We start from the raw sequence: 26,469 nt of genomic DNA, 5'->3' as shown, positions 1-26,469 counted from the left end.
GAATTGGCCATGCTAAATTGCCCGTAGTGTTAGGTAAGGGGTAGATGTAGGAGTATGGGTGGGTTGCGCTTCGGCGGGTCGGTGTGGACTTGTTGGGCCGAAGGGCCTGTTTCCACACTGTAAGTAATCTAATCTAATCTAATCTAAACCTCTTTAAGCACTGTGGATCAATTGTATTGAGAGAGCTAATGTTAAGCCTCTAGACCCAGTAATCTCCTTTAGCATTACAAAGTCTGAGGTCTCTATACTTCACCAATTTGTGCTCTTGCACATCCCTATTTCAGTCTCTTCGCTATTGGCTGTTCAGCTGCTTAACCTCTGAAACTTTTTCCTTATAACTTTCCACCTTTAAGATGCTCATTATCTACCACTTAGATTATGATGCCATATGTTATTTGATAACACTCCTATGAAGTAGCTTGCAATATGTTACTATGATGAATATCCTGTACGAATGCAAGTTGAAAAGAAATATCTATGAGCTACGAATAGGCTTTAAACTGTTTGAATTAGCAAACATCCTTTCTTCACTACTTCCAGTGTCAATATTCAAGTCCTTTTCCTAATGGTTTTAATAGATAACATTTGACTAAATACCAGCTGATGCATTCAAAACCATGTGGGAAGCTAGCTCTATTTCAGAAACTTTTATTGGAATGCAGATTGCTGTAAATTTGATGAAATACTAATTTTTCAGCAAAGCTGATGCTTTGCCTCATTCAAAATGATTTTCTTTGTTTTTTACATCTTCCAGCTGAAAACATTTCAATATTTTTATTTACTCACACAGAAAAATCATACTAGAAATGTTGAAGTAGTCACCTGTATGTATTAAATACGAGATCTGCGCTGAATAACACCATGCTTCATTCGCGAACACCACACCGCTGTGCAGTGACATAATGTAGTATTATATAAGGCAAACAATCCTTTTAGTGAGTAATAAAGTAGGTACTGAATCTATGATTACCAAATCAGATTTAACTTCTTGAGGAGTATCACTTGTATTTCAGGCAATAATGGTGATGCAACAGCTTTCTCAAGTCAAGTGTTACATAAATCAGAATTACAGAATTCTGTACGATTACTCTGATGTAACTTTTAAGGTCTGTTTCAAAGGCATTCTCTTTAAACCTTTACACTTGCAAAATATTTGCACTTATGGGCTAGGGTTTAGCAGAACACTAGGAGTCAGGGCAAGAGCGGGTGGGATGATCAGAGGTAGGAGATTGTATACCTGAGGAGGAAAGGGTTGACTATAACCTTTACTGTAATAACAGCTACTGAGCATGTGAGAACGGAACTATGCTATAGCACTATTAAATTACGTGGAACTAGTATCACAGTCTATAGAGATGTCCTATCTTGCCATCCCTTGGTATATCTATGATGAATAAAGCCTATTAATGGTCACTCACACGTGTGTAGACCTGATCTTATTACTGCACCTATTGCCTTCCTGCCACTGACAAAATAGCAGTGATGGTGGAAGGTGGCCTTCCTGTCCAGAGACAAATTAAGACCATGAAGTGTCTCAATTTAAGTGCGGCTAAAATCATGGCATTTCACCAACTGAGGCTCGACCATTCACCACATGGACAGACTGCAAGATATAAAATGAGCAATCTGACAAATAAGTCTAAAAACAAATAAAATGTTGTTTTCACAGGTTAGCAGATTCAGAGATTTGTTTTTGCAGTTGATGATTATGTGGTCCTGTCTCAATGGTGGCAATGAATAGCATGCAAAAGTGACCTTGTATTGTTTTGTTAAGTAAACTCATTCCATTAGGTTTCAGATGCTTCCTGTCCAAGCCAATTTTCTTTTCTGTTCATTCACAAGACATGACTCTCACTGGCAAGGCCATCATTTATTGCCCGTCTGAAATTGTCCTTGTGAAGGTAGTGATAAGCTTCTTTCTTAAATACAATTGAATACTTTGCAAGTTCATTTCAGAACCAACCACGCTACTGTAGATCTGAAGTCATATATAGATCAAAGTAGCTTGAGGGAAACAATAAACTTTTACAAGTAATTTGATCTTCCAGTTGTTTGTTATGAGAACAATACCATAAAGTTTCAAATTTTAAGCAAGAACTTTCACTGTACAAGATTTAAAACAAATGTTGCAGGTTTATCTCTAACTTGCATAAACGTTTCTTTAAATCTGAAAATCTTAACCAATTCCCATTCTGTTTCTCATTTCATCTGCAGGCCTCCACAGTATTTTATACAATCTAAATTTTTTCTGAGGCCAATTTGAAGTGTACCACACAACTCTTAGGAGTTCATTTGATTCTCATCAGTGTTCTGACTATTCTCTATAGTATGAGACTTCTTCAGGCCCTTCCAATCATTTGACATGTGACCCTTTCATCAAGTATCTCCTTTGCTCAAAAAAGTTTCACTGCCTTATTGCTTAATAGTTTATAGCTCTTGGCAAGTTTCAAAGTTATTCCCAGACTTCAACTGATTGTTTCTATGAGAAAACACACAGGTAATGACAAAAGGAAAGACTGTCTCTCTGCAACCTTTGCCCATGGCAATATACCTCATCTGGGATATCTCAGCAGAGATTTCAACTAACTAACTAACTTCAATTCCCAAACTTGTGCTTTGATCTGACTGTAAGGCCTTCCCTTCTTTGCACATTGTCTTCAAACCTTTCTCTGGCCTGGGGAATTACATGAATATTTCATATCTCAACAAAGATAAAGCAATTCTCCTCAGAAGTTGTGTCTTCAAAGCTGTAACTACTTGGACTCCCCTTCTAGTTTATGGCACTCAACATTCGAGCTCTCCCTTGTAAGTACACATGAAGGACCTTTAATGTGTAAAGCCCTAAAGGTTCTTCTGCCTCTCCTCCCACCTAGTTTAGTGTATCCAGTGCTCCCAATGTGATCTTCTTTACACCGGGGAGACCAAATGTAAACTCAGGGTACATTTCATTGAGCATCTCAGCCGGGCCTGCAGGGGCTGACCTGACCTCCCAATCACCGTCCAATTTCAAGTAACCTCCCTGCCCCCAACTCCCTTCCCAGCCTCTCCCCCTCCCTTCCATTCCTCTGATCGACTCTTCCTTTCAGCTACCAATTGGATTCATTCCTCTCATTAACCCACCAGATTGTACTTTCTACCTGTGTTTACCTATCCCTACCTCACCACCCTACACCCCGCTCCACCAACACACACCCTACCTTTTATCTGCAGCGCCCTTTACACCTACCCCAGTCTAAAACATTGACTTCTCCACCTCCTGATACTGCCTAGCTTCCTGTGTTCTTCTAAGTTAAAAATCACATAACACCAAGTTATAGTCCAACAGGTTTAATTGGAAGCACACTGGCTTTCGGAGTGACTCTACTTCATCAGGTGAGATGAAGGAGCATCGCTCCGAAAGCTAGTGTGCTTCCAATTAAACCTATTGGACTATAACCTGGTGTTGTGTGATTTTTAACTTTGTACACCCCAGTCCAACACCGGCATCTCCAAATCATGTGTTCTTCTAGCCTTACGTGATCTGACAGCTTGCAGATTCTAAAGTTTCAATTACTTTACCAATTAAAAACTTAATTTACATAAAGCTAAAAGTTATTTACTGCAATATATGAATCATGAAACTAAATCTGTTTGCAATGCTGGATAGCGACTGAAGTAAATCTAGTAAAAGATATTAGTAAACCAGATGGTTTGTTTTACAACAATCTGGTAGTTTCATATCACCATTGCTTCTACCAGTTTTTCATACAAGGTTTATTTCATTAATTAAATTATCATGATGGAAAGTTTTGCAATACTAGCCCAGTAATATAATCACAATTCTACTCTATCCATTTTTACATAGAAGAAACACGTTGTGATGCACAGTGTTACTTTGTGTGTCTAAAGGGCTTTTAGTTGAAAACAGTATGTTTGTTGTATAGTTAAAAAAACGTAAGATGGGACTTCAGTAAGCTAGCAAGGAAGGAAAGGGGCTATGTTCACTACACTTGAGCATGAAGCTCTTAAGTTTGGAATTTTGTCCTCAAAGATGAGAGCAAAGGTTGCGACAATTTCCCCGCATGGTCCTTCATATCCCAATGCTAGACTATGCTGCTCCATTCAGCCCCATGGACTCTGATGTAGTATGTCAAACTGTGACCATCAACACATCATGGCCTGTCATACTCAAAGCATGCTACCTCATGTACCCCACAATGAGACATCGCTTAGGACACAGACATCCATTATTCTGTTGAAACATCAATGCTCCTACTTCATTGACAGCTCTGGCTCACTGATCCCTGCTGCCATTTTTGTAATATTTATACTTCAAAATTTTAAGGAATATTTTACAAATAAATTATTTCTATTTAACCAATTTTGCTAATGAACCTGTTCAGATATTTATTAGACACCTCTGGGACAGATAGGTGTTGACCCTGCGCCTCCCAGTCCAGAAGCACTACCTCTGCACCACAAATAGGTACATTTATAGAGCAGGAGGCCATGCCTATCTTGCTTGGACTTAAAGCTGTTCCCAGGCTACCATTAATTATTTCTCTGAGAAATCATGCAGATGAAACCAAGATAAAAGGCAGTCTTCCTAAAATCTATTGACATAGGTTAAGTCAAGTGTGGTCTTACCCTGGGCACTAACCCTGATGAAAAGTGTGGTGCTGGAAAAGCACAGCCAATCAGGTAGCATCCGAGGAGCAGAGAGAATGAGGGATGAAGGCCATTCCTGATGAAGAGCTTATGCCTGAAATGCAGACTCTCCTGCTCCTCAGATGCTGCCTGTCCTGCTGTGCTTTTCCAGCACCACACTTTATGACTTTAATCTCCAGCACCTGCAGTCCTCACTTATTCCTCTACTGACCCTGATGGTGCACTATGTCATACTTGCAGATGCATTCCAAAACTAACCTGTGCCAAGGTTTTTGGGGGTTGGAGAGTTGACATCTAATTTGTTTTGCTCTGATCTGATTTAAATTTAATATCTCTTCCAGAAGGAAGTACAATAAGTCACATGGAAGAGGACAAGTAGTGAGTAGCCACCTTGTTGGACTGAGACCTAGTGGTATTCCAGCAGAAAGACTTTTGTCATTCAATTTTAAAGGAACGAAACATTATGTCATAGGAGCATCTAGTGTATTTTTCTAGTCTCTAACTTACCACCCCACCCTTCAATTTCTCTCCTATCACATAACCAAAAGCACAATGCTGGTTAATAGAAACAACCATTTCTGTTCATTTGAATGTTATAAGCAATCCATTTTTATGTTTGACATATGCTGTGAAACTAAAAAGCCTATAACAAAGCGGCAATTTTCTATTCCGTAAACTTTAACCTTCCTCTCCTTAACATCAGGAAAGAACTACAGAAAGAAACATTTTTAAAAATTGTGTAACTTTTAAACAACTGAATCCTTGAAAACCTTAGAATGAGGTCTCAGTGTAGGTCTTAAACTTCTTTTGGCATTTAAAAGGGAAAGTTTTGTGAACACTGAATTCCAGCATGAAACAAAATAATATCCAGAATAATATTCTTTGTTAGAGCAAATAATAATTTACACAAGCTTTCAAAACCTCACAGTTTCCTTTATAAGACTAGCATATTTCATGTATTTATAAAGACTATGTATAATCATTCCATATACTCACAATAGCTCTTGGGCTAAGTTGCATTTTTTAAGGCTGACTTGTTTATAGTTTTATTTATTCTGCACCAAACTATTACATATTAATATAATACCTTTCATTGTAGAATCTATTCAATGTTTAAAGAGATAATTTTCATCTGCCAGTCTAATTGTGATGCCCACTGTATGCTTTTTATCTCTACTTCACACCACAGCATAAAATTTATCTTTAATGCCAATTATCCCAGTGTGCATCAATTAGATTCAGATAACTTTTGTCCTATTAAATTCCCCTCGTCTCCTTCATCTATCCAAGAAGGATCCATACTAAAAAGGAAAAATAAATCCAAACAATTCCAACTTCAGATTCTTACATTTAGTCTGACCAATTCGGTCCTTTATTTAAGAAAAGTTAAATAGGACCAATTAGACAAATATGATCTTGAATTTCTTTTGGGTTATTCTTTTTTATGAACATGGAGATAAAACTGATGTTTCCCTGTATAATCATGAATTATATAAACCTGACAAAATCCTTGAAGTCTGGAAAATGTACTTTAAGATTATATTCTGTCATACCTCAGTGATTGGTGTCCCATTAAATACTTCTCTTCTGCATTATTATAAATGTAGCTGTTTTCATTCATAGCATTTGTAGTGCTTGAGAGATGAGAATATATAGCCATCCTTGGCCAGATTGTATCTGATGGGTGTATCTCCAACTTCATCAAACAGCTGGCAATGCCAATGAGGTGCCACTTAGAAATAATGGGGACCATTAGTAGTTGACAATAGGTCGTGTGTGTTTGCAGTCCACATGATGACAAGGCCTGTGGTGTGAGGGTGGGGTAAGACATGGTGGAAGGTGCTCAAGGCTTAAAATTTATGAGCTCGATATTGAGTCCGTAAGGCTGCAGAATTCCTAAGGAAACTATATTTTCAACTACTAATAGTCTCCATTAGCAGCTTTTTATTTTCCCAGGCTGACCTTTACCCCGTTCTTTGACTGTCCAACTGTTTTTCCTCTGTCATTCAGCCTAACTCCACCTATTCTTTACTCGCCCCCTTCTCCCTTCCCCCACCCCATTTTTTGCATAAATACCAACCTTTGCTTCGGGAGCACAGCTGAGCACGAGCAAATGGAGAGCACCCTGGGAAGGCAAATGATATAGAAACTTACCTTGGGGATTTGCGGCTATCACTTTGGGAGCAGAGCTGAGCAGGAGCAAACAGAGAGCAGCCTGGCAAGAGTACTAAGGATTTCAACTGAGGGGAGAACAGAAAGTTCACATCACAGGAGGGCTGTGATTTGATTGGCTAATAAGGAGTATGCTAAATTTGAATCTGTGTTAAATTGAATCTTGATAATTTATTGGTTACAACTTGTGTTCAGATTGAGAAAATATGCAGAGAGACAAAAACAGTTTAAAAATTTTAAAATAAACAAATTCTAAGCTAATTATATAAAAGGATGGAGGGTTAGGTGATGTGTTGTTTCTGCTTGATGTGGGAGCTGGTGGACCCCATTGTGGTTCTCAGTGATCATCTCTGTAGTAAATGTTGGTTGCTTGAGGAATTCCAGCTCAGAGTCGATGAGCTGGAGTCTGAGCTTCAAACATTGTGACATATCAGGGAAGGATGCTGTGTTTCAGGAGATAGCCCTTAGATTAACTCGAATTTGGCCAGTGGTCATGGGCAGGAGGGTGTGACTGTGAGTCAGGCAGGTAGAGGGATTAGAGGTAAAGTTGTAGGAGCCTCAGCCCTTGTCCTCGTCTAACAGGTTCAAAGATTTTGCTCCCTGTGTTGATGGGAATGGGGACTGCAGGAAGGATGATCCCTGTGGGGCAGGGAGCCATTCAAGTGGGGGAAGAGAAGAGAAATGTCATTGTAATTGGGGATAGTATAGTTAGGGGCATAGACACTGTTCTCTGTGACCAAGATTGAGAATCCAAAGGTTATGTTGCCTGCCTGGTGCTTGAGTTCGGGATATCTGTGCTACAGCGGGCACACAGAGAGGGGAGCTGGAAGGTAAGCGGAGACCAGTTTAAATTAACGATTTTCTTTTCGCAGTCTGTGTTTTTTTTTCAACTAGGAAGTCGTCAATAGAGGCTTCTGGGAAGGTAAGAAGTTTGAGTGGAGAAGGAACCTGAGACACTACACGTGTAGTGTCTCCCATCCTCCCTCCTTCTCTAACCTAAAAAAAGGACTCAGTCGGCTGAACAGGTAAGCTACTTAGTGTTCTTGTTTTGGAGACTAAGTGTAGAGTTATGGCAGCACAGGCAGTGGAATGTTCCTCCTGCAGGATGTTTGAGGTAGAGGTGACCACCGATGCTCCTGCCGACTTCACCTGCAGGAAGTGCAGCCAGCTCCAGCTCCTCACAGACCGCGTTAGGGAACTGGAGCTGGAGTTGGATAAACTGAGGATTATTCGAGAGGCTGAGAGGGTGATAGATAGAAGCTACAGGGACATAGTTACGCCAGAGAACAGAGGTAGCTGGGTAACAGTTAGAAGTGGGAAGGGGAGGAAGCAGGCAGTGCAGGGATCCCCTGTGGTCGTTCCCCTCAACAATAAGTATATTGCTTTGGATACTGTTGAGGGGGACAGCCTAGCAGGGGTAAGCTGCAGTGACCGGGTCTCTGGCACGAGGTCTGGCTCTGAGGCCCAGAAGGGAAAGGGGGAGAGGTGGGGAGCAGTAGTTATAGGAGACTCTATAGTTAGAGGGACAGACAGGTGGTTCTGTGGACATGGGCGAGACTCCCGGATGGTTTGTTGCCTCCCGGGTGCCAGGGTCCGAGACGTCTCGGACCGTGTCTTCAGAATCCTTAAGGGGGAGGGTGTGCAGCCAGAGGTCGTGGTGCACATTGGCACCAACGACATAGGTAGGAAGAGGGGTGGGGAGGTCATTCAGGAGCTCAGGGAGTTAGGCTGGAAGCTAAAAGCTAGGACGGACAGAGTCGTCATCTCTGGGTTGTTGCCGGTGCCATGTGACAGTGAGGCAAGGAATAGGGAGAGAGTGCAGTTGAACACGTGGCTGCAAGGATGGTGTAGGAGGGAGGGCTTCAGGTATTTGGACAATTGGACTGCATTCTGGGGAAGGTGGGACCTGTACAAGCAGGACCGGTTGCACCTGAACCAGAAGGGCACCAATATCCTGGGAGGTAGGTTTGCTAGCACTCTTCGGGGGGGTTTAAACTAATTTGGCAGGGGGATGGGATCCGGACTTGTAGTCTAGCAAGTAGGTTAGCTGTTTTTCAGGATGTCCAAGAATGTAGGGAGGCTGTGGAGAAGGTAGCACTGACAGGGAATACTTGCGGACACAGAGATGGGCTCAAGTGTGTATACTTCAACGCAAGGAGTATCAGAAATAAGGTGGGTGAACTTAAGGCGTGGATCGGTACTTGGGACTATGATGTTGTGGCCATCACGGAAACGTGGATAGAAGAGGGACAGGAATGGTTGTTGGAGGTTCCTGGTTACAGATGTTTCAGTAAGATTAAAGAGGGTGGTAAAAAAGGAGGGGGGGGTGGCGTTGCTAATTAGAAATGGTATAACGGCTGCAGAAAGGCAGGTCGAGGGGGATCTGCCTTTGGAGGTAGTATGGACTGAAGTCAGAAATAGGAAAGGTGCAGTCACCTTGTTGGGTGTTTACTATAGCCCCCCCAATAGCAGCAGAGATGTGGAGAAACAGATTGGGAAACAGATTTTGGAAAGGTGCAGAAGCCACATGGTAGTAGTCATGGGCGATTTCAACTTCCCAAATATTGATTGGAAGCTCAAGTAGATTGGATGGGGCGGTGTTTGTGCAGTGTGTCCAGGAAGCTTTTCTAACTCAGTATGTAGATTGTCTGACCAGAGGGAAGGACATATTGGATTTGGTACTTGGTAACGAACCGGGACAAGTGATGGGCTTGTTAGTGGGTGAGCATTTTGGTGATGGTGACCACAATTCTGTGACTTTCACCTTGGTTATGGAGAGAGATAGGTGCGTGCAACAGGGCGGGTTTTACAATTGGGAGAAGGGTAAATACGATGCTGCAAGACAGGATCTGAGGAGCATAAATTGGGAGCACAGGCTGTCAGGGAAGGATGTCGTTGAAATGTGGAACTTTTTCAAGGAACAGATACGACGTGTCCTTGATATGTTTGTACCTGTCAGGCAGGAAAGAGATGGTCGTGTGAGGGAACCTTGGTTGACGAGGGAGGTTGAATGTCTTGTACGGAGGAAGAAGGAGGCTTACATAAGGTTGAGGAAACAAGGTTCAGACAGAGCGTTGGAGGGATACAGGATAGCCAGGAGGGAGCTGAAGAAAGGGATTACGAGAGCTAAGAGAGGGCATGAAAAATCTTTGGCGGGTAGGATCAAGGATAACCCCAAGGCCTTTTATGCGCATGTGAGAAACATGAGAATGACGAGAACGAGGGTAGGTCCGATCAAGGACAGTAGTGGGAGACTGTGTATTGAGTCGGAAGAGATAGGAGAGGTCTTGAATGAGTACTTTTCTTCAGTATTTACAAATGAGAGGGACTGTATTGTTGAAGAGGAGAGTATGAAACGGACTGGTAAGCTAGAGGAGATACTTGTTAGGAAGGAAGATGTGTTGGGCATTTTGAAAACCTTGAGGATAGACAGGTCCCTCGGGCCTGACAGGATATATCCTAGGATTATGTGGGAAGCAAGAGAGGAAATTGCAGAACCATTGGCAATGATCTTTTCGTCTTCACTGTCAATAGAGGTGATGCCAGGGGACTGGAGAGTGGCGAATGTTGTGCACCTGTTCAAAAAAGGGAATAGGGATAACCCCGGGAATTACAGGCCAGTTAGTCTTACTTCGGTGGTAGGCAAAGTAATGGAAAGGGTACTGAGGGATAGGATTTATGAGTATCTGGAAAGACACTGCTCGATTATGGACAGCCAGCATGGATTTATGAGGGGTAAGTCTTGCCTTACAAGTCTTATTGAATTCTTTGAGGAGGTGACCAAGCATGTGGATGAGGGTAGAGCAGTGGATGTAGTGTACATGGATTTTAGTAAAGCATTTGATAAGGTTCCCCACGGTAGGCTTATGCAGAAAGTCAGGAGGCATGGGATAGTGGGAAGTTTGGCCAGTTGGATAGAGAACTGGCTAATTGGTCAAAGTCAGAGAGTGGTGGTAGATGGTAAATATTCAGCCTGGAGCCCAGTTACAAGTGGAGTTCCGCAGGGATCAGTTCTGGGTCCTCTGCTGTTTGTAATTTTTATTAATGACTTGGAAGAGGGAGTCGAAGGGTGGGTCAGTAAATTTGCAGACGAAACAAAGATTGGTAGAGTTGTGGATAGTGAGGAGGGCTGTTGTCAGCTGCAAAGGGACTTAGATATGATGCAGAGCTGGGCTGAGGAGTGGCAGATGGAGTTCAACCCTGTCAAGTGTGAGGTTGTCCATTTTGGAAGGACAAATAAGAATGCGGAATACAGGGTTAACGCTAGGGTTCTTAGTAAGGTGGAGGAGCAGAGGGATCTTGGGATCTATGTTCATAGATCTTTGAAAGTTGCCACTCAGGTGGGTAGAACTTGTAAGAAGGCCTATGGTGTATTAGCGTTCATTAACAGAGGGATTGAATTCAAGAGTCGTGAGGTGATGTTGCAGCTATATAGGACCTTGGTAAGGGCACATTTGGAGTACTGTGTGCAGTTCTGGTCGCCTCATTTTAGGAAAGATGTGGAAGCTTTGGAGAGGGTGCAGAGAAGATTTACCAGGATGTTGCCTGGAATGGAGAATAGGTCATACGAGGATAGGTTGAGAGTGCTAGGCCTTTTCTCATTGGAAAGGCAAAGGATGAGGGGTGACTTGATAGAGGTTTATAAGATGATCAGGGGAATAGATAGAGTAGACAGTCAGAGACTTTTTCCCCGGGTACAACAGAGTGTTACAAGGGGATATAAATTTAAGGTGAAGGGTGGAAGGTATAGGGGGGATGTCAGGGGTAGGTTCTTTACCCAGAGAGTGGTGGGGGCATGGAATGCACTGCCTGTGGGAGTGGCAGAGTCAGAATCATTGGTGACCTTTGAGCGGCAATTGGATAGGTACATGGATGGGTGCTTAAGCTAGGACAAATGTTCGGCACAACATCGTGGGCCGAAGGGCCTGTTCTGTGCTGTATTGTTCTATGTTCTATGTTCTATCTGCATCTGGGCTGCAGAGGAACATGATGTGGGAGGGTAAAGATCCAGTGGTTGTGGTCCATATAGGTACCAACAACATTGATAAACTTGGACAGAGGTTCTGCTAAGGGAGTATGAACAGCTAGGATGTAAATTGAAAAGCAGAATCAAAAAGGTGATAATCTCTGGATTACTACCTGAGCCATGAGCTAATTGGCACAGGATCAATGCGATTAAACAGGTAAATGCATGGCTCAAAGGTTGGTGTGGGAGAAATGGATGTGAATTCATGGGACATTGACACCGGTACTGGGGAAGAAGGGACCTGTTCTGATGAGACCGACTTCATCTGAATTGCACTGGGACCAGAGTGTTAGTGAGTTGCATAAGTAGGACTGTAGACAGAGCTTTAACTAAATGGGAAGGAGGGGATGGGAAGGTTCAGTTATAGGAGAAATTAGAAAACCCAAACTAAAGGAGGAAGGAAGAGTGCAGGTTAGTGATGTGGCAAATGGCTACCAGACAATCAAGGTGAGGGACAGAGCAGGTGAATATCTTTATGCACCAAAGAATAATTTAAAAAAAGGAAATTTACCAGTGGAACAAATTTAAAAGCTTTATATCTAAATGCAAGAAGTATTCAAAATGAAGTGGATAAACTAATCACACAGATAGATTTCAATGGGTATGACATAATTGGGATTACAAAGACTTAGCTGCAGGGTGACTAGGGATGGGAAGCGCATTTCTCAGGATATTTAGTATTTAGAAAGGACAGGCAAAAAGGAAAAGGTGGTGAATAGCAATGCTGGTTAAAGAGGAAATTAACACAATATTGAGGAAGCATATTAGTTCTGACAATATGGAATCCGTATGGGTTGAGTTGAGAAATACCAAAGGGCAAAAAACATTTGTGGGTGTTGCATATAAATCGGTCCCCTGCCCCCACCACCACCACCTTCCCCCCACCCCGCCCTCAAAACTGCAGTGGTGATGTTGGGAATGGCATTGAACAGGAAACTAGAGATGCATATGAGAAGGAAGTACCCGTGTGATTTTAATCCACACATAGATTGGGCAAAACAAATTAGCCAGAATGCTATGGAGGAGGAATTCTTAGAGTGTATATGGGTGAGTTGCTTGACCAATATTGGAGGAACCAGCTGGACAACAGGTCATCTTATGTTGGGTACTGTGCAAGATCACTTGGGGATAAGCAACCATAACATGATAGAATTGTTTTCAAGATGGAGAGTGTGATAGTTGATTCTGAGACCAGAGTGTTGAATCTTGATAAAGGAAGCTACGAAGATACGAGGTGTGAATTGGTCTTGATAGATTGGAGGAATTTACTTAAAAGATGAGAGTAGATAGGCAAACATTCAAGGAACGCATGAGAAACTGCAATAACTGTTTATTCCTGTCTGGCACAAAAGCAAAATGGGTAAGAGGGCCAATCCATGGATTACAAAGGAAATTAGAGATTGTATCTGATCCAAGAAAAACAAAAAGTCTGAGGATTGGGAGCAGTTTAAAATTCAGCAAAAAACCACCAAGGAATTGATTAAGAAAGGGAGCATTCAGGACAAAAGTAAGCTTAATAAAGACTGACACTAACAGTTTCTATAGGTAAGTGAAGCAAAAGATATTAGTGAAGACAAATGTAGGTCCCCTACAGACAGAAATAGGGAAATGTATAGTAGGAGACAAAGAAATGGCTGAGCAACGGAATACATGCTTTGGCTCTGTCTTCACAAAAGAGGATCCAAATCAAATACCAGAATGCAAAATTTAGTGAGAGGGAAGAACTGACAGACATCGATATCAGTAGAGAAATGGTGCTGGCAAAATTGAAGGAATTGGAGGTGAATCAATCCCAAGGGCTTGATAATCTACATCCCAAAATACTTAAGGAAGTAGCTATAGAAATAGTGGATACATTGGTGGTCATCTTCCAAGATTCTATAGACCCTGGAAGAGTCCCTGCAGATTGGAGGGTAGCTAATGTTACTCTAGTATTCAAAAAAAAAGAGGTAGAGAGAAACCAGGGAATTATAGAACAGTAAGCCTAATATCGGTACTGGAGCTAACTCTTGAATCCATTATCAAGGGCTTTATAGTGGAGTATTTAGAAAGCAGTGGCAGAATCAGATGGAGTCAGCATGGATTTATGAAGGGCAAATTATGCTTGACAAATCTGTTAGAATTCTATGAAGAGTTGACGACAAGAAGGAGCTAGACAATGTGGTATATTTGGACTTTCAAAAAGCATTTGACAAAGTCCCACATAAGAGATTATTGTGCAAACTTAAAGCACATGGGATTGGCGCAAGTGTATTATGATTGATAAAAAAATGGGTTGACAGGAAACAAAGATTAGGAATTAATGGGTCCTTTTCAAATTGGTAGGCAGTAAACTAATGGGGTGCCACTGGGATTGATGCAAGGAGCCTAGCTATTCACAATATATATTAATGTTTTGGATAAGGGCACAAAATGTAACATCTCAAAGTTTGCTGATGATATCAAGTTTGGTGGGAGGGTGAATTGTGACGAGAATGAAGAGATGCCTCAGCATGATCTGGACAGGTTGGGTAAGAGGGCAAATCAATGGCAAATGCAGTATAATTTGGATAAATGCAAGGCTATTCACTTTGGAAGCAAAAACAAGAAGGCAGATTACTTGCTGAATAGCTGTAAATTGGGAGAGGGGAGTGTGCAGTGGGACCTGGGTGTCCTTGTACACCAGTCGCTGAAGGTAGGCATGCAGGTGCAGCAGGCGGTCAAGAAGGCAAATGGTAAGTTGGCCTTTATTGCAAGAGGTTTTGAATACAGGAGCAGGGATCTGCTGCGGTAGTTATACAGGGCCTTCGTGAGGCCACACCTAGAATATTCTGTGCGGTTTTGGTCTCTTTTTCTGAGGAAGGATGCTCTTGCTCTTGAGGGAGCGCAGCGAAGGTTTACCAGGCTGCTTCCGGGGATGGCGGGACTGATCTATGAGGAGTGATTGACTAGGTCAGAATTGTTTCCACTGGAGTTCAGACTGGGGGAGGGGGGGGGGGAGTTGGGGGTATGGGGGGAGTGGGTGGCAGATGGGGATGGCGGGGAAGGATCCCATACACACCTGTAAAATTCTAACAGTACTAGACATGGTAGATGCAGGGAGGATGTTCCACATGGTGGGTGCATCCAGAACAAGGGGTTACAGTCTGAGAACTTGGGGTGGACCATTTAGGATGGAGACGAGGAGAAATTTCTTCACTTAAAGAGTAGTGACCCTGTGGAAATCATAACCACAGGAAATAGTTGATGCCAAAACATTGAATATATTCAAGGGGAGGCTAGATATAGCATTTGGGGGGAATGGGAAAAAAGTTATGGGCAGAAAGCAGGATTAGGTTAATGAGTTGGATGATCAGCCATGATTGCGATGAATGACAGAGCAGACTCAAAGGGCCGAGTGGTCTCCTCCTGCTCCTATCTTCTATGTTTCTATGTTTCTATGCTTTCCAACCTGCTATCAGTTTTGAAAGGTTATTGGAACTGAGATGTTAACTCTGTTTTCTCAACACAGATGCTGCCAGACCTGCTGAGTTTTTCCATCATTGTCTGTGTTTGAGTCAGTGAGGTTTCAATTGGCTTCCAGCATGCTGAGCTCCGTCATGGACAAGGACAGTTCCTCTCTCCTTTCTCTCCCACGCTCTCTCTTTCTCTCTCCCCTCTCCATCCCACTCTCTCCCACTCATCTCTCCCTCTCCCTTTCTCTCCCTCGCCCTCTCTTTCTCTCTCTCCCACTCTTTCCCTCTCTCCCACTCTTTCCCTCTCTCTTTTGGACAAATAATGGTTTCTCTTCAGCCAGCACTGATGTTTTGTAATGTCATTGCTACTAACTTCACCGACTTGAGATGCTAGTGTTCAATTCACAAGTACCAATGGCATGTCACAAATCACCTTTGACCAGCATCTGACCCTAACCATCTTTGCCCCGTATGTATTGCAAATGAATAATGAAAAGACAGCTGATTAAATGAAGCTGGAGTTTGCAAATGACTATTTCATCTATTTGTTGCTACAATGTCCAACAAATGTGGATCCTATGCTTTCACCCTTCAAACTGACACTTACTCTGCTTGTTTTAAATTTGCCACGGCCATTTACTCATAGCACTTCATATCAGAAACTGCAGAGAGTTGTAAACACAGCCCAGTCCATCACACAAGCAAACCTTCTATCCAGTGACTCCATCTATATTTCTTGCTGCCTTGGGGAAGACATCCAAAATAATCAAATACCCCTTCCACCCCAGTTATAATCTCTTCCAAATCTTCCACCCGACAGAAAATACAAAAGCTTTAACACAAGTACAAACAGATTCAAGAACAGCTTCTTCCCCTGAATGGACGTCTCAAATTTTAACTTTAATATTGACCGCACTCTTTGTGCACTTTTGCTGCAGCCATAACATTGCATTCTTCACTCTGCTCTACCACTTTTCTGCACTTTTTATGGTATGATCTGTCTCTACTGCATACCTCACAAAGCTTTTCACTGTACCTAGGTACATATGACAATAATAAATGAAATCAATCAGTAAAGCCCCTGGTGAAGAGAAAGTGATGTCTGTGAAAGTAGCTCATGGTGGACACCATCATTGTGGGCCCCTTCTGATCACCAGGTACTTCCTCAGAATCTTTATGCCCCCTTTTACCTTGCATTCCTCTGACAGCTGTTTTGGACTAGGCCAGACCACTCAAAACATTCTTAAGCAGGCAGCCTAGACCATAACTTTGCAATTTGTTTTGGTAAGTATACAGGTACAGTGAAAATTACCCGGAGTAAGGTAGCTAGGTTGACTACTAGATTTTAAAGCAGACAAAAATTTATTCACAAAATTACTCAATGAAACACAAAGAACCCCTACAGAACTCAACGTATCCAACTAGACTTAATTATGCTGTTCTGAATATACACAACAGTCCCAATAAGTAAACTTCCTTTAAAAACCTGTCTAAATGGAACACATGCTTACAGATTGAAGTTGAAGGGCAGAAAGGGGAGAGAATTTCCACACAGCTTCTTGTTGAACTTCCCAGTTCAAGACTGAACTAAACTGCTCAGCTCAGCTAAAGAGCTGACCATGCCACTTTCATTATAAAGGTCGCTTCTAAAACATGACTACTTTGGCCTGAAGTCTCATCTGTATACATATAAACAAAAGGCCTCTCAAAATCCTTTTCATGTCTGTACCAACCAGACTGATAGGAGCCCAGCATGGTTTATTGTCCCTCTGAAAAAAAGTCAAGGACAGAGTCTCCTTGAGCCATGGAACAGCTTTTAGAAAAAAAGAGACTAGCTTTGCGACACAGCACATTTCCCCATGTGGAGACCCACCACAGTGAACTTCGCTTACAACAGTCCTTCTTGCTCTTGGAACTCTAATATTACACATTAATGATGTCCACCCATGTACTCTATTGTCTCCCTATGGATACGATGACTGTGGTTACCATCGATAACCATAACCTCCATAACACTCTTTTGTAGCCTTCTGTGTCTTTGGCCATACTCAAAAAAAAAAGTTGAGTTACCCACTCCCCCATCACTGCCCTTGCCTCACTTCTACAAACACCCCAGTTTTGACTCCCCCACTCCCTTTTGCAGTTATCCTCTTGCTGTCTCTGCAGCAGCACTCTGGAACCCTCTTGAATGAATGGATGAACCTCCTGGACCATTTTAATACCAGAACTCTGACTGATTTCAATAAGCAGCCCCTACACTTGTCTTTCCAGACCCCTCTCTTCCCAGACTGATGATAGACGATTCCCCTGACTGTATGTGCTGGCCCTGAAGGACTGACTGCTGTATATTTCCCAAATTATACTTGGACAGATCACCTGACCATGAGCAAGCAGAGATCTGACAGTAGTAAAGTGCTTCGATTGTGTGCAGATTGTGCCCATGACTGATGGTACCAGAACCCTTGACTTGATTGAGTACTCTCTCTCATCAGTTTCCAACATGGTCATTTGTTTGAATGCATGTGCAGTATATTTATCACACAGGCAGCAGGCACATGCTACACCACCACACGTCCCAGACTAGTCCCTTCTGACAAACATGATGAGCAGCCTGTTTGTGTGCCTGCACTAAAGAATACCTCAATATGACAGTAGTGATAGTTAACAGGCACAGACTGCATGGGTGCTCGAAACAAGCAAGTATTTGCTCAGTGAGCTAGTGCTGAGAGAGTAAGTGAGCAGCTCTGAAATACAGCTTGGTCCAAACCGTGACTTTGTTGCCTGTCCCGGCATGCAAACTGTCCCTGCTGCATCCTTACGATGTTGGTTGTCAGATTGTCCTACAGTAGGAGGCTGTGTTGTCTATATGCCTAGCAAGTATTTTGGAGACATGCTGTGATGGTCAGCAAATGTCAATGTCTGTGGATGAGGGATACGCGTAGCTGGTTCCCATGGACCTGCTGTTTGTGCAACCTTGAGCTTGTTCGGACCAAGCAGTGAGCAGAGTCTGCCAGGTACCCGCATTGGTTTCCATGTCGACTTTTCTCAATGTTTGGCTTGATTGGTGAGTTTAGTTAGATAGGAAGTCAGATATTAATGAGGTGAATTGGGCTGTCAGCAAGGCATTTAACAAGCAATAATCAGCTTAAACTATATGGACTTTTTGTTTAAGTCTGCTACAACCCATGATTTTCAAACATCGATAAGGTTCCTCCTATAATTTTCATTTGAACAGTAGAATGCCCTTGGGGATGAAGATTGCTGTTGGTATGATTTGCAAAATCTAGGCTCTGCCTACAGGGCACAGGTAAGTTCCAGCCAGAAATGCAAAGGTACAAGTGCAGCATTGTAGTAACTGCATATCAAGCTCTATTATTTCATTGTTGCCAAATGTTTTCTAGATGTAAGAGCAGAAAAAAGGACTAAGCAGCTCACATTTAGGTGTTCAAATGAGAAACTTGTACAATAGAAACTGACAGTCAGTGTAAAGAGAGCAATTTTGACATACTGAGAGCTGCAGTCAATATTGTAGAGCTATTTTAGTAAGCAGGTCTTCGTTACAAATGGACTGTAAGTTTTTTTTATTGCTTTAATGCAGGTTTGCACTGCTCTCATTTTGAAGCAAACAATATAATAAATTCTACATGTGTTTATCTTAATGTGATCATTTTTGATTTGGATGTCATACTCTGCAATAAAAACGTTATTTATTCAATTGTTTTAAGTCTCTGCTTTAGATACAGACAAAATGAATTGGAACTTGCATATATTCTCATCTAAAGCATTATATTTCTTATTACTGATTGACTTCAACTGAGAAGAAGTGAATACCATACAGTTTTTCAGAAAATAATAATGCTACCTCTTACTGTTATAGGAAATTAATGCCATTCCAAACATTTTTTCAATGTAGATCAAGCTTCTGTAGATGGTAGCAGCTACGACCATTGACCCATTAAAACAAATCCTTTCATGATAAGAAACTATTATAAGTGGAGTTTGAAGTAAATATCTTTGGTTATAAAAATAGTAACAGAGAACAGATTATGCTTTAATTTATGACTACCCAGGGATGATTTCAACCTGTTTACTCCTGGCATGAAGCAGGAAACAAGACATTGTTAGGCAGATTCCTTTATTTGTCAATTTTTCAGTAATACATTAATTTCTAAAGACAGAGACAAAATATTATAAAAATAGTTATCGTGCTAGGGGATCAGTGAAGTTTATTTGCATGGTTGGCTTGCCTGCACTGTGAGGACAGCAATATGGACTGAAAGCTTTTCCGTTCCAATACCTGCCAGTTCACAGAGCAGAGACTGCTGGATCAGCAGCGTGTCTGAACCAGATGAAGGGCAGTGGCTGAGTGGTGTCTTAGCCAGCTGCGTGGCCAAGTCTCTGGGGATGCTTTACTGTCTCTTGATCAGCAGGCAGATTGTAGAATCTCATAAATTTGCCTCAGATTGAAGGAACAAATAAGCCAATTTTATTACAGAACTTGCCATCTAACTCAGCAAAAATTAGTATTTATGGCAGACACAGGAAAACATTTCCCATTTTAGAAAATATTTACTTAAACATCTCAGTATTTACCTGAGAGTAGGATTAATGCATTCTTATATGAATCTCGATTTTAAATTATAGTTGTATCGATGTGCTTTCTTGTCAAAAATGTTTCCTACAATGTAGCATTAAATGACTATGACATAAACCCTGCTAAGCAAATTATTTGTGAGAAATCACATATTCAAAAGTGAGGCAAAACTATTGTAAGGGTGAAATGTATTGTTTTTAAATGAGACAATGAGAGGATGTCCTTTGTCCTCTATAATTGAAATTGAGGTTTCAAAAGCATATGGGAGTCATTTTGGCTTTGTATAATAGAATGGAAAGGACGAGGGCAAAATGGTAGCTTTCCTGATTTCTTTTTTATTTTCTTTAATTTTCATTGGAATTAAATTTGGGAAAGATATGTTCAAAAAGTCTGTTGATTCATAATTGTCCATTTTATACTTCCACAGAGGCATAAACCCAAATGTCATTTTTTTATGTTGTTATGGAATAAAGGTATCACTGGCAAAGCTGCATGATTTACTCATTCTAATTGTCCTTGAGAAGTTGGGTGCAAACCATTCTCTTGAATGGTTGTACTTCATCAGGTACACTTTAATACTGTGTCCTGACACAGTGACAGTAAAAGACCATTGAAGCAGTTCCACTTCATGATTTGGAGAGGAATTGAAAGCAGAGGTGTTCCTCATTTTCTGTAGGTCTTGATCTTCTATGTGCTGGAGACCATGGATCAGAAGATTTTGGCAAGGGAGGCGTGGAAAGCTACTGCAGTTTTCTTGTAAATGGTACAAAACTGCTGTTGATGTGGATGGAGGGAATGTTGAAGGTGGGTAGATGGGATGCCAATCAAACAGACTGCTTTGTTCTGGAAGGTGTCAAGCTCCTTGTGCATTGTTGGCTCAGCATTCATTCAGACAAGTGCAAAGTATTCCAGCAAAATTCAGACTTGTGCCTTGTGTAATGGATCACACATTTTTCCTTATCAGACTATAAACTGGAATGGAAGTCAAATTGATACATAACTGAAATACCAGGAATGTTTCATAACTTGAAAAATCAAGAGGTGCACATTTTAGCTGTGTCAGGCAATGCTACTGTTGAAACAATGGTAATGGCATACTATCAAGCACTTCAAGTTTTTGAATTAAGGGAAAACTGCCTGGTGGCAGCCCATTGATTGGTTCCACTATAGTTTGTTACAAATAATTGAGTACAAGGCAGCCTAAGACCTCCAGATGTGGCCAACTGCAAATATCTGTCTCCTCCTTCCCAGGATGAGGATGAAAAGACTAAAAATAAAACCCAGAAATCTGAAAGGAGAGAATTCTCAAAAGAAAAGACTTGGGTCCACCAAATCAACTAACAAATTGAAGAATGATGATCCCTTTATAACAACATTGTCTTCATTGTTGAACTCAAATGAAACTCTATGAGTAAAATTAACCAATTCTTGCGATCTGAATTTTTGATCTTTGGAATTTTGTTCCCTATTGAAGCTTTCTCCACCCACAAAACCTATATCAAACCAATGGTCTTTTGACTTCTTAATTGTGAATGAGTGAGTCTGTGTTTGGATTTTTTAAAGGGCTATAGTTTAATTTTTTTGTGTATTTGTAGATTAGTAGTCCTTTCATTTGCTTACTATTAGTAAAGGTTAAGTGTATTACAATAAGTAGACCTACTTTCTAATATTGATGCAACCTGCTATGAATTTGAATTTGAAACAAAAACAAAAAAGCTGTGTTTCTCCAGCAATTTCTGCTTTTGTTTCAGACTTACAGCATCTACAATTCTTTGTTTAGTTTTAGTGTGAACTTGTTTTAATTTCTCTTTTGAAATTGACTACTATTCAAGACAAAAACTAATCAGGAAAATTAGTTATCTTCATTATCTTTATGGCTCGTCCAATTTCGTTTCTGATTAATGATAATCACCAGGATGTTGATAGTGGGGGATTTAACAACAGTAAGATGAAGAAGATTCATGATGTATCAGTATTCTGATTTGGAAACCTGATTTGAAGTTTGCCTTGTACTTCTATTTTGTACATGTTAAGAAGAGGAGACATGGCTTTAGATATATTTTAGATTTGTTCTGTGAATGGTGTCAGTGTGGCTAACCTTGATATATGCATTTTAATTAGTTTATAGTCAAGGGGTAGAGCTTGAAATGACCTCTTCAGTTCATTAGAAACAAAGGTCAAGGAAAAGAAATGAAACGTACTGCTGTAGTGTAGCAATAAGGCAAATTATAATACAGGGAGACAGAAAGACAAAACTATCCAAGAGGTCAGGCCAGGAAGCTGAGAGTATCGAATGTGTTTGGTCTGTAAGCAGGAAGCTTGGCTAGTTTAGCTCAATTGGCTGAATGGCTGGTTTATGTTGCAGAGTGACATTAACAACACAAATGCAATTCCAGTACAGACCAAGGTCACTACAAAGGCCCTATCTTCTCAACATTGGCCTCAATGAGATGTAGGGATGTCTGGTTAAACTCACCATCAGTCACCTCTCTCTTTACTGAAAATTTGGATTAACGAAATCAGTAACCAATTGCAGCTGTGCCAAATTAAAAAGGAACTTTAAAGTGGAGGGAGACCAGATGATCCTTCAATGAGGTTTGAGTTTCTATAAAAGTATGGAACAGTTGAACCTTTATTGCTGATATTTCTAAAAAGACTTTGTTTTGTGCAATGAACACTGATTTTTTTTTTGCTAAACATAAATCAGCAGCTTCTCATAACTATTTTCTGTTATTGACCACCATCATAAAATAAAACAAAATAAAACTTGGTCTCTCAAGTCAGATTTCACTTTGGGAGTCAGGATTTGAGGTTTTTAGTTCTACAATTAGCTGGGACCATAAAGGTAATGGTGTTGAATTTCAAGGAGAGGTGGTTAAACTTTCTCTTGTTGGAGGTGTTCATGACTGCCTAGAACTTGTGTGATGCAGATGTTGCTTACCATATAGTCACTCAGGATGTACTGTTGTCCAGACTTACTATATATGAACACAATTGTTTCAGTATCTGTGGACCAGAGAATGATGTTGAATTATGCAACAAAAAATAACAAATATCTCCACTTCTGACTTTCTAATGGAGGGAATATATTTGATTAAACTAGGTGGAGGCAGAGCTTTAGTGGACTAATAATTCCAGGCCAATATTTTGGTGACATGGATTGGAATCCCACCAAGGTTCTATTTTGTTCAAAAAGCATACAATTTGTAAGCAGTTAGTCAATGTGGCATTTTATAAATTTCTGCTTTGGAAAGAAAATCCGTCTGAGTTCAGGTTGGGATACAGACAAACTCTAACCTCACACCTTTAATGCATTGTCTGAGCTGAGATGTCACCTTTTTTTATCCACTGATAAAACCTTAAGTTATCTCAGGGCTGTGACTTGAAAAATATTCTGGGACTTACATATTTATTAATTGATACCTGCATCCTCATTCCAAGTGATTAAAGACTTAACAGGCATCTAGGTTTGTCTAATACATTGCATCAGTTGTATGACACTTTGATCTTTTACTTATAAATTCTGTGTCCAATTTACCTGGCCCACTAACTACCTGACGAAGGAGCAGTGCTCCGAAAGCCTGTTGGAACACTGCTCCTTCAAGTAAACCTGTCGGACTCTAACCTGAAGTTGTGTGATTTTTAACTTAATGTTGAGAGAAGTTCAGTGGCCTCAGCAGAGTCGTCACGATTAAAAATACTGCTCTCTTACTCTCTGTTCTCTCTTGTATTAACTCCAGTCTTACTGCACAGAATAGTCTACTTCCCATCTCCCTTCACTATTCCAGAATTATTGCAGCAGACGTCACTCCAGCTCCTCCACTTTATATTCTCACATTCACCAACATAAGAACGTAAGAAATATGAGCCAGAATAGACAATTCAGTCTCTCAAGCTTGGTTCTCCATTCACTAGTTCATTGTTGATCTGATTGTTAAATTAAAGGTAGTTCCCTGCCTGCCCCTGCACTGTCTTCCATAATCTTGACTCCCTCATCAATCAAGATGTTGACTCAGCCTTGAATATACGCATTGATCCAGCCACGACTGTTCTATTATGGAGAGGAGGAATCCAAGGACTAACCACCTGCTGAGAGGAGAGGTATAACTTCATGCTGGTCATAAAAGGAAACCTGCTAGCTTTGCATTTCCTGCATGAAGGAAAACATCTCTCTGTATTGATTCAATCAACCTCATTCATTACCTTATATGTTTCAATAAGATCTCTTCTCGTTCCTTTAAATTCCAAAGATAAAAGTGTCTGGTAAAAGCCTGGCCAAAGTATTTAGGCAACCGTTTCCCTTCACCACAAATTGCACCACCTGAAGTTTAAACTGCAACTTGACAATTCTGAATTGGCCCAACTAGCTTAATACTTCCTCAGAAGACAGTCCCTTCATTTCACTTGGTAACCTGCTCTGAGGTGTCTCGAATGCAAATATTCTCTCCATAAATAAGGAGCAGAAAACTGTGCACAGCAGTTAATGCATGGCCACATAACTGTAAATTGGACTGGTGTGGATAAAGTTAAAAGTCACACAACACTAGCTTATCGTCCAACAGGTTTGTTTGGAAGAAACAACTTTCGAAGCGCTGCTTCTTCATCAGGTGGTTGTGGAGCAGGATCATACAGCACAGAATGTATAGCACCAGGATTGCAGTGTCATGGAATGTAACATGAAACAAATTTAGATTAAATCTTTCATCTTTCAGAATGGTTTTGCTAGTTTCGGTTTGTTACTATGTAAATCCCAGAACTCCTTTTAAGTCACATTCTTTAAGATAACTTCAGGTTTTCTAAAAAAATGTTATCTCAGCCCAGACAATACATTAAACGTGTAAGGCTAAAGTCTGTCTGTGTCCCAATCTTGAGACAGACTTAAAAATCACACAACACCAGGTTATAGTCCAACAGGTTTAATTGGAAGCACACTAGCTTTCGGAGCGACGCTCCTTCATCAGGTGATTGTGGAGGACTCGATCGTAACACAGAATTTATAGCAAAAATTTGCAGTGTGATGGAACTGAAATTATACATTGAAAAATTGATTGTCTGTTAAGCCTTTCATCTGTTAGAATACAGTGATAGTTTCACTTCTTTCATGTGTAAATCACAAAACCCTTTTTAAAAGTTGCATTCTTGGGTTAGCTGTTAACAATGGTGATAGCTAGACAATATGTTGAAGGTGTTAGCCCCCTGTGTTCTCTGTCTATGACCTGATGTTTAGATTGATTCTAATCTAAAAAGTGAGATAACAGAGTTTTACATAAATTCATGCAGTTTTTGAGCTCAGAGTTCTACATGAATGTATGCAGTTTTTGAGCAATGTGCAATGTAACTCTGCAAGTACAAATTCACCACACAAAATATATGTGTGCATGTGGGTCTTTGTCTGTCTGTGTGTGTGTGTCTGTCTGGGGTGGGGGTTGTGAGTCTGAGAAAGTGTGTGTGTGTGTAGTGAGTGCAGAGTGTCTTAAGTCTGTGAGGGGGTGCATGTGTGAGTGTGGGAGTGTGTGTGTCTATAAGGGTGTGTGTAGGTGTCTATGTGCACGTCTGTGTGTACCTGTGTCCGTGTGTATGTGAGTGTGTGTGTGTGTAGGAATATCTGTGTGTGTGTGTAATGCAATGGTGATCACCTGTCATGTGACATGAACCCAAGGTCCCGGTTGAGGCCCTCCCTATGGGTACCGAACTTAGCTATCAGCCTCTGTTCGGCCACTTTCCTCTGCTGCCTATCCCGAAGTCCACCTTGGAGGATGGTCACCCGAAGGTCCGAGGCTGAATGTCCTGGACCACTGAAGTGTTCCCCAGCTGGGAGGGAACCCTCCTCTCACACACACATGGACACAGGTACACACAGACGTGCACACAGACACCCACACATACCCTTATAGACACACACACTCCCACACTCACACATGCACCCCCTCACAGACTTAAGACACTCTGCACTCACTACACACACACACACACACACACACTTTCTCACACTCACAACCCCCACCCCAGACAGACACACACACACACACACACACACAGACAGACAAAGACCCACATGCACACATATATTTTGTGTGGTGAATTTGTACTTGCAGAGTTACATTGCACTTTGCTCAAAAACTGCATACATTCATGTAGAACTCTGAGCTCAAAAACTGCATGAATTTATGTAAAACTCTGTTATCTCACTTTTTAGATTAGAATCAATCTAAACATCAGGTCATAGACAGAGAACACAGGGGGCTAACACCTTCAACATATTGTCGAGCTATCACCATTGTTAACAGCTAACCCAAGAATACAACTTTTAAAAAAAGGGTTTTGTGATTTACACATGAAAGAAGTGAAACTATCACTGTATTCTAACAGACACACACACACACTCGCACACTAACACAGACCGTCTCTCATATACAAGCTCTCTCTCATATGCACACACATACACCCTCCACACTCACACCCACACACGCACCCTCTCAGAAGTTTATATCCCGTCACACTCACACACATACTTTACCGCGCTTACACACACACAGGCTCTCTCACATGCACTCACACCCACGTGCACACACTCAAGTACATACACTCACTCTGTC

Source organism: Chiloscyllium plagiosum, unplaced genomic scaffold (genome assembly GCF_037043375.1).
Source record: "Chiloscyllium plagiosum isolate Xiang-an unplaced genomic scaffold, Cpla_swu_hap1 HiC_scaffold_3, whole genome shotgun sequence".
In the NCBI taxonomy this organism is placed as follows: domain Eukaryota; kingdom Metazoa; phylum Chordata; class Chondrichthyes; order Orectolobiformes; family Hemiscylliidae; genus Chiloscyllium; species Chiloscyllium plagiosum.
This window is presented reverse-complemented; position numbering follows the sequence as displayed.